The sequence below is a fragment of the Capsicum annuum genome, chromosome 3 (assembly GCF_002878395.1).
Source record: "Capsicum annuum cultivar UCD-10X-F1 chromosome 3, UCD10Xv1.1, whole genome shotgun sequence".
NCBI classification, from domain to species: domain Eukaryota; kingdom Viridiplantae; phylum Streptophyta; class Magnoliopsida; order Solanales; family Solanaceae; genus Capsicum; species Capsicum annuum.
The window spans coordinates 119,026,369-119,036,262 of record NC_061113.1 but is presented as its reverse complement, the minus strand read 5'-3'; positions in this window follow the sequence as shown (position 1 = coordinate 119,036,262).

Below are 9,894 nucleotides of genomic sequence, written 5' to 3'. Positions count from 1 at the left end.
AATATAATTAATCCTAAAATATAATACGATGAAACAGTGAGAAATCTTGTGATATGGCATCATCCCCCCAGCTTATTTCAATGCCAAGGCCGACACCAATATCAATCCCGCCCATACCAACCCATTGCTGTACCATAAAGCCTCTAACCAAAAGAGTAAAAATATTCAGTTGGGACATGCCCCTAACCATGGACAAAACCAATATCCAAAACAAAATCAAAGTTTCTAGAATATCCATAACATAAAATGGAGCCTTCCAAAAGAATAGAAGCTCACCACTCTAGTCCAAATGCTGAACCCCGAATCAAATTACTATGGAGAAGAAGAAGAATGGCCGATTCCTGCATAGCATGGTTATACAACCGCCAGTAGACGGGTTAAAGAATGATCACTAGCATGAACTCAGGATAAAAATAAAATAATATCATTGATAAGAACCAAGTAAAACCATCCATAATGCATACAACCATACATATATATAACCATACCGAGAAGGGGAACGATGTTTAGTATGCACTTAAAACCTTTACCTCGATTGTGTAACAATTGCCATCCTAAACCACCCACGGGTTATATGGGTTCAGCTCCTCCTGCTGAAAGGGCCCCAGTGCATGAAGCCGTATGATCGAAGAAAATAACCTGGGATAACTAGTATATCACCAAATATAAAGTATGACATCATGTACACGATCACCAAGACCAACCTCATATCGACAAATATGAGTTTCCATTTTTGGTCCCTTCCCAGGACCTCCACCTTCCACGGCTTTACTATACCTCCCCCTTTAATGACCAATTAATACCATTTTTCAACTAACCAAACCGTTATACATTTATTAACCAAGGCCATTTGAGTGGTATCGTCATACCAACCTTAGCTTGCAAGTATTTTTAGTAGCTAACAATTTAAAGATGAAAGGAACTTTCAAGTGCCCTTCCTGATGTACATCAAAGCGATGCTACTTTAAGAAGGCCTTTTACAAGAAGTCAAGCTAAGGACCTTCAAGCATATCAAGCTTTATGGATGAAGATGGAATCTTTGGAAGGATCCAATATGGATGGCTTGAAGATATTTAATATACTAAGTGTATCTACTATTTAAATTGGCATGTAATTTAAATGAAGGGCAATTTGGTCTTTCCTTACTTATTTTAACCCTTAGTATAAATAGTTAGGTATTAGGGTTGAACCACTAGTTTTTGAAATATTTAATATTTGTGCCTCCTTTGAGAGCTTGAAAACCCCTTGTTGATTTTTCAACAATTGGCCTAGGATTCGCAAGTAAGGTTGCTATCTTCTTGAGAATTCTAATAGATTAGGTGCTTTTTGGTTTTCAATTAAGGGGTATTTTGGTTAGGTTCACCATTACATCTTTTGATTGTTTGAATCTAATTGTGTCTATCTTTCTTTACTTTCTATCTTTAATTACTATCTTGATTCTATAATATTGTTACACAACAAAATGGTATCAAGAGCTTGAATTAGATTTGTTTTCACAAACCTAAGTCTTGGGGTTTTGATATTTTCAAAAAAAAATTCAAAAAAAAATAATCAAATTTGATTGAATGTTGTTTGATATTATTCCTTGAGTTACATGTTGTTGTTTTCTAGTTGAAAAAAAAATTCAAAAAATACATGACCGAAAAATAAATAAGTTGAAAGTAATATTGAAGAATAAACTTGAAAATGAGTTTTGTTGATTTGGTGTTTGGTTGAAGAAATTGTTGGTAAAGTTGTGGGGAAGTTATATCTCAAATTTGAGCTCATTTGTTTGGGTATTGAAGAGGATGAATTTGAGAATTATAAAATAGTTCAAATCTTTCAAACTTGTTTCTTCTATTCTTGTCAATTCTAGCTAGTTTGCATTGAGTATTAATTCATACTTAATGTTAAACTAGTTTATGTTTGTTTAATTTATTCGTGTCAATTTTTTCCATGCTTTTTTCCTTTTATTTCATTGTATACTTATTTGTTTCCTTGTCCGTTGTTTTTAATTGTCCGTTCTTGATTACATAAACTCCACTCCATCCTGAAGAAGTGGTACTACTTGTGAATTATTTGATGGTGTTGACTCTCAACCTTGGGTCATTCAAGAGTGTTAACAAGCAAGAGTGAGGTAAAATGACTCAATTGGAGGGAGAATCCGCTAGAAAAATGGAAATTTTGCTTCAAAAGCTATTGGAAAAAATGAAGAAAATAAAGGAAAAATTGGAAGATGTGGATAGAAGGGTGAGAAATTAAGAAATAGCAAAGCAATCACTTGAGGTTTTCAATCCCATTGGTCAACATGATAATGGATCAAGTAAGACTCCTCTGATACAACTCCATCCCATATGGTAGTGCAAGATACTCTCTCTCCTAATGCTTCTTTACCCAAAGTTTGCAATCAAGTAACATTTCTAAAGGGGAGGAACAACAAAGAAATCTTCTACCACAATCCAATAGAACTCAAATGAGATCTCAACATAACCTTAAAGAGCATGATTATTTTAATGGTGATAATTATGATTATGGAGCCAATGATCAAGTTCAACAAGAGAAGTTAGGTGGGAGATATAGAAGAGAGGGGAATAGAGGGTAGTATCTGGTTGATGGTAGAGAATACAATAGAAGGAATGATGATGAAGATCAAGGATTCAACAATATCAAGGTTACCCTTTCATTCTTCCAAGAAAGTAGTGACCCGAATGAATATCTTGATTGGATTGTGAAACTTGAAAAATAATATAATCTCAAAAATTTGAGTGATGTTAAAAAGATGAATTATGCTATAAGTCGCCTTGAGGGTTTTGCTTCTACATCATGGGAGAAAGTTGAAAGAGATGCTTTGGTGAATAGAGACTTTGTTACAAGTTGGAATGACATGAAAAGGCATATAAGAAAAAGGTTTGTGGGTCAAGAATATGAGCAAAATACACTCAAGAAGTATTACAATCTTTAACAAGGAAGTAGGAGTGTGGAAGAGTATTATGAGGAGCTAAAGAATACTAGGCTTCGAGCTAATGTCAATGATGAATAGGTGAAACTTATGGCAAGATTTATCTCAGGCTTAAATAAAGAGGTAAGGCAACCATTGGAATTGCATCGTCTTTCTACTTTATATGAGGCTTATTAAATGGCACTCAAGGTAAAGGGTCATCAAAAGGAAAAAAAGTTAAGGGTGCAATTTTCTTCTTCTTAATGGGCTAAAAATAAGAAAATTTGGAAATCATCTCCCACTTGGAACAAATTCAAAGGTGCTAAGCAAGAATTGAAGTCCAATGTAGACAAAGGCAAATCAAAGGTGGACTATAAGGATGGAGGTAACAAGGCTAAACTTGAAACTCCATCTAAAATTAAGTATTTTAAATGTCAAGCATATGGTCATAAAGAAAACAAGTGTCCTAATAGAAGAACTATCATTGCATTAAATGATGGTGGTTATCAAACCGAAGATGAATCTAAAGATGCCCACATGAAGGATAATAGTAGTGATGATTTTATAGGATAAGGTGATGGAGAATAAATTAATGATGACGGAAAACTTGCTCTTGTTGTGAGGAGAAGTATGAGTGCTCTAGTGAGTAAAGATCTTAATCAAAGAGAGAACCTGTTTCATGATTGGTGTAGTGTGCAAGAGCAATTATGTTTCTTTATCATTGATAGTAGAAGTTGTGTCAATGTTGCTAGTGTATCTATGGTAGAACAATTGAAACTTCCAACAAGAAGGCATCCAAAACCTTATAGATTTCAATGGCTCAATGAATGTGGTGAACTCAAGGTAACCAAGAGAGTGTTGATAAAATTCAAGGTTGGAAGTTATCATGATGAAGTACTTTGTGATGTTGTACCAATACAGCCTTGTCATTTATTGTTGGGAAGGCCATGGGAATATGATGTGGGGTGTAAACATGATGGAAGTTCAAATAAATATGCATTTATTAAGGATGGTAAAAAGCACATTCTTAACCCACTTTCTCCTTTTCAAGTGAGTGAGGAATATAAAAAAATGAGAGAGTTAAAAGAAAAACTTGAGAGAGAAAAGAAAGAGAGGAGAAAGGGAGTAAAAAATGATAACTCAAGAGAGGAAAAAGTAGAGGTTAAGCGCTTAAGTGAGAATGAGTTATCACAAAAAAGAGAGGTGAGCAAGAAAAACCAAAAAATTAAAATAGAGAGAAAATGTGCATAATTTTACAAAATCAAGAGAGCATGAAAGAGCTAAACATTGAGGATGCTACTCAAGTCATATTTATTAAACCTAAAAGTTATTCTTTGCTTACTAACCTCTTTATCTTTGCCAAGTGTTGGTTATCTTTGCCAAGTGTTGTTTCTTCTTTGTTGCAAGATTATGAAGATCTATTTCTGGAATAAATACCAAGTGGGTTGCCTCCTTTGAGAGGAATAGAGCATGAAATTAACTTTTTATCGGGTTCTCAAATACCCAATAAAGCCGATTATAGGAGCATTCCCAAGAGACTAAAAAATTGCAAAGACAAGTGGAAGAACTTGTGAATAAAGGTTTGGTGAGAGAAAGTTTAAGTCCATGTGTGGTGCCATGCCATTAATAAAATTATGGTAAAATATCGACATACCATCCCTAGACTTTATGATATGCTATATGAATTGTGTGGTTCTACCCTATTCTCTAAAATTGATTTGAGAAGCGAATACCATCAAATTCGAATAAAATTTGGAGATGAATGGAAAACTGCTTTCAAAACTAATTTTGGATTATATGAGTAGATGGTGATGCCTTTTGGGCTAACCAATACACCAAGCGCTTTTATGCGACTAATGAACCATGTGATTAAGTCATTTATTAATAATTTTATTGTGGATTATTTTGATGATATTTTGGTTTATAGCAAGTGTTTGGATGATCATGTGCGATATTTGATGTGTTGAGAAATGAAATGTTGTATGTAAATTTTAAGAAGTGTGTTTTTGGTGTGGACCATGTTGTTTTCCTTGGCTTTGTTGTAAGTTCAAGAGGAGTTGAGGTCGATGATGAAAAGGTAGAGGCTATTAGAAGTTGGCCAACTCCTACGTCCATTAGTGATGTTAGAAGCTTCCATGGGTTGGCAAGTTTTTATAGGAGATTTGTGAAGGGTTTTAGTTATTTAGCCGCTCCTCTGACTGAGGTCATTAAGAAGGATAATCCTTTCATTTGGGGTATAAAACAAGAGAAAGCCTTTAGAATCTTGAAAGAGAAACTTAGTTGCACTCCATTACTTCAACATCCCAACTTTGAGAAGATATTTAAAATTGAGTGTGATGCTAGTGGAGTAGGCCTTGGTGTGGTCTTGATGCAAGAAGGAAAACCCATAGCTTACTTTAGTGAGAAATTAAGAGGAGCTCCATTGCAATATTCTACCTATGATAAGGAACTCTATGCCTTAGTGAGAGCTTTAGCAAATTTGCAACATTATTTGTGGCATAAGTAGTTTGTGATTAGAATCGATCATGAGGCTTTGAAGCATATTAGGGTCCAAAATAAACTTAGTAAGAGGCATTCCAAGTGGATAGAGTTCATTGAGTCTTTTCCATCTGTGATTAATTATAAGCAAGGTAAAAAGAATATTGTGGTGGATGCTTTATCTATAAGATATGCATTGATGAATACCTTGTGTCTAGGTTGGTGGGTTTTGAGAATTTGAAGGAGTTATATTATAATGACGATGATTTTGAAAAAGTCTTTGGATAGTGTCAAGTGAGCTTGAATAGGTGTGTGCAAGTTGTTAAGGAGGGAAATAAAGTTAGAACTCCTAGATTTGAATTGAAAGAGGGCTACTTGTTTAGAAATGGAAAATGTTGTGTGCCTATGTCTTCATAGAGAGAGTTGTTGGTGAAAGAGGCACACAATGGAGTTTTGATGGGTCTTAGTGAACATTTATTTTAGCCTAAAATGATAAGAGATATGGAAATAATTTGTGCTAGGTGTTTGGATTGTAAGCATGCTAAATCTTGTACCCAACCCCATGGCTTGTACACCCCTTTGCCTATTTCTATCGGTCCATGGCTAGATATTTCCATGGATTTTATTGTTGGGCTCCCGAGAACTAGGAATGGTAAGGATAGCATCTTTGTTGTTGTGGATAGATTTTCAAAAATGGCTCACTTTATTGCTTGTTATAAAAGTGATGATGCATCTCATGTTGCTACTTTATTTGTTAATAATGTGATGAAATTTCATGGTGTTACCCAAATAATTGTTAGTGATAGAGATTCAAAATTTCTTAGTCATTTTTGGAGGTGTTTGTGGGGAAATTTGGGAACCAAATTGCTATTTTCTACTTCTTGTCATCCTCAAACGGATGGTCAAACCGAGGTGGTTAATAGAACTTTAGGTAACATGCTTAGAGCTATGGTTAAAGGAAAGTTAACTTCTTGGGTGGATCAATTTCTGTTAATTGAGTTTGCCTATAATAGAACTATTCATAGATCTATTGGTATAATCCCTTTTGAGTGTGTTTATGGCTTTAATCCTTTGACTCCATAGGATTTAACTCCTTTGCCCAAAGATGTTATTGTGAGTGTAGATGCAAAATCTAAGTCAAAAGCTATGAAGAACATCCGTTAGAAAGTAAGATTGCAAATTGAGAAAGCTAAGAATGATGCAACCAAAAGAGCCAACAAAGGACGAAAAAAAGTCACCTTTGTACCCGGTGATTGGGTGTGGGTTCACTTTAGAAAGGAGAGATTTCTAAGCAAAAGGAAGAACAAGCTTATGCCAAGAGGAGATGGACCTTTTCAAGTGCTTGAGAAGATTGGAGATAATGCTTACAAAGTGGACTTACCTAGTGAGTATTTGATTCATAACGTTTTCAATGTTAGTGATTTATCTCTCTTTGATATAAGATTGGCGAATTAGAGGACAAATTCTTTCGAAGAAGAGGAGAGTGATGTACATCAAAGTGACGCTACTTTAAGAAGGCCTTTCACAAGAAGTCAAGCTAAGGAACTTCAAGCATATCAAGCTTTATGGATGAAGATGGAATCTTTGGAAGGCTCCAATGTGGATGACTTGAAGATATTTAATGTACTAAGTGTGTATACCATTTAAATTAGCTTGTAATTTAAATGAAGGGCAATTTTGTCTTTCCTTACTTCTTTTAACCCTTAGTATAAATAGTTCGATATTAGGGTTGAACCACTAGTTTTTGGAATATTGAATATTTGTGCCTCCTTTGAGAGCTTGAAAACCCCTTGTTGATTTTTCAACAATTGTCCTAGGATTTGCAAGTAAGGTTGCTACCTTCTTGAGGATTCTAATAGATTAGGTGATTTTTGGTTCCCAATTAAGGGGTGTTTTGGTTAGTTTCACCATTACATTTTCTGATTGTTTGAATCTAATTGTATCTATCTTTCTTTATTTTCTATCTTTAATTACTATCTTGCTTCTATAATCTTGTTTCACATCACTTCCATTTACCATATCAAACTACTTGGGGATCACCATGTACCCCACAAACATTACCATTTATCCATTTACCTTTACAAGCCATTTAAACCATGCATAATCCTTTTACCAAGTTTAAAATAAGCAAGAGTTCCATTGAAAATAAATTAATGCAATGAAAACATCCTTATAAGCATTTTGTCAAACACTGTGGGGGCATAATGTAACCAAAACCAATTCCAATTGCTATTTAACCATTCCCATGAATTCCAAGCATTCAAAACCACTATTAATGCATATAAAGCATAATTAAAATCATTATAAGCCATGACCAACCATTTATAATCTAAACTCCCAAATCATATTTGAAAACCAAAAGCATACAATAATGAAATCATGAAAAGCAATAGTAAAATATGCCTTTAGTTGGAACTAACAATAAGGGCAGAGAACATGTCTTAATTGACAAAGTAGATGGAGATAAATCACCAACAAGATCCCTAAATTAGTCCTCATGATAAAACCCTAGCTTTCCTTACCCAAAAGCTCTTGAGAGGATTTTAGAGTGTTTAGGAATAGTTTCTAAGTGTTAACGAATAGAATAATAAGGTAAATACTCTTTTAATTATGTTAGAAGTTATGGGGTCCTATTGGGTTAAGTGGGAAAATATCCAGAATACCCCACTTAAGCTGCACAAAATCCCGCCACAGGGATATGACTGACCCACATGAGTCGTACCCACCGATACGAGTGGTGCCCTCCACTCGTATCCTATCCTTAACCTTTGGATCCAACACTGTCTAGCCTATGACTCATCCAACCCAAGTCGTATCCATAACATAAAATCCGTACCTTCAACCTATACCCCTGGAAATATAGAAACACCAATAGGATTGAACACTGTCCACTATATGAGTGCAAAATACAACTCGTATCCTGCCTTATGGCTTATGGTGAGCCACTCGTACTCACACTCAACTTAAGTTACCAAGTCTAAGGTTAAGAGAAGGATAAACCCAAACCATATGATCTGTATCCAACCAAACGAATCGTACCACCTAAGTCGTACCTATTCCAGTGATCAAATCTATCCCACAATCAACACTGGTCAGCATACGATAGGTCCATACCATTCATACCCTAGCATACGACTCGTACCCTAAGTCATATTGGGCCTGGAGAATGAAATTCCAGGGAATTTTCTAAGGTCAACAAACCAGGATGTTTCATTCTCTCCCTCTAGGAACATTCATCCCCAAATGACGGATAAGGTAGGGTAGACGCAATTATGAGTCATTTGCATTATCAAATATATTCCCAAACTTTATCAAAGTTCAAAAACAAAGAGGCAAAGATATTACTCTTTCCTTTAACAAACTCTAAAAATAAAGATGTGCTCAAGAACACATACAGTCCGCACGAATCCCAGGAGCAGAAAACAAGAGCAGATACTTGGACTTCATGTTCTCCTCCTTATAAGCCAAACTCCCCATGGACAACCTATTAAGAGCATTAGATACCACGTTAGCCTTACCTGGGTGGTAGTAAAGACTCATATCATAGTCCTTGAGAAGCTTAAGCCATCTCCTCTGCCTAAGGTTAAGCTCCTTCTAAGTGAACACATACTGTAGACTCTTATGATTAGAAAAGATATCCGCATGAACTCCATACAGATAATGCACCCTTATTTTCAAAGCAAGCACAACTGCCAACAACTTCAAATCATGAGTAGGATAATTCCTCTCATGCATCTTCAACTGCCTGGAAACTTAGGCAATCACCTTTTCATGCTGTATCAAAACACAACCAAGCCCTACCCGAGATGTATCACAATAAACCACAAACCCATCATTGCCTTTCAGCAACGTCAAAATTAGAGCCAAAGTTAACCTATCCTTCAACTTCTCAAAACTCTTCTCACAAGCATCCGACAAGGAAAAGTTGACCTTCTTCTGAGTCAACTTAGTAAAAGGAATAGCTATCGATGCAAAGCTTTTCATGAACCATCTATAGTACTATGTTAAACCCAAGAAGCTCTAAATATCGGATGGAGTCATGGGTTTAGGACACCTTTTAACCATAACAACCTTATGAGGATCCACCACTATCCCCTCGCTAGAAATAATATGACCTAAGAAAGTCACAACGTGCAACCAAAATGCACACTTAGAGAACTTGGCATACAACTGCTATTCCTTTAAGGTCTGTAACACCACACGAAGAGGATAACGTGATCCACACCACTCTTCAAATAAACCAAAATATCATCAATAGACACAATGATAAAGAGATCCAAATACTACCTAAAAACTCTGTTCATTAGATCTATAAATGCCGTCGGGCCATTAGTCAATCCAAATCTCATTACTAACAATTCAAAATTCCCATACCGAGTATAAAAAGCTGTCTTAGGGATATCCACCTCACTAATATTAAGCTGATGGTACCCCAACCAAAGATCTATCTTAGAAAAGAACGTGACACCTTGCAACTGGTCAAACAAATCATCTATCCT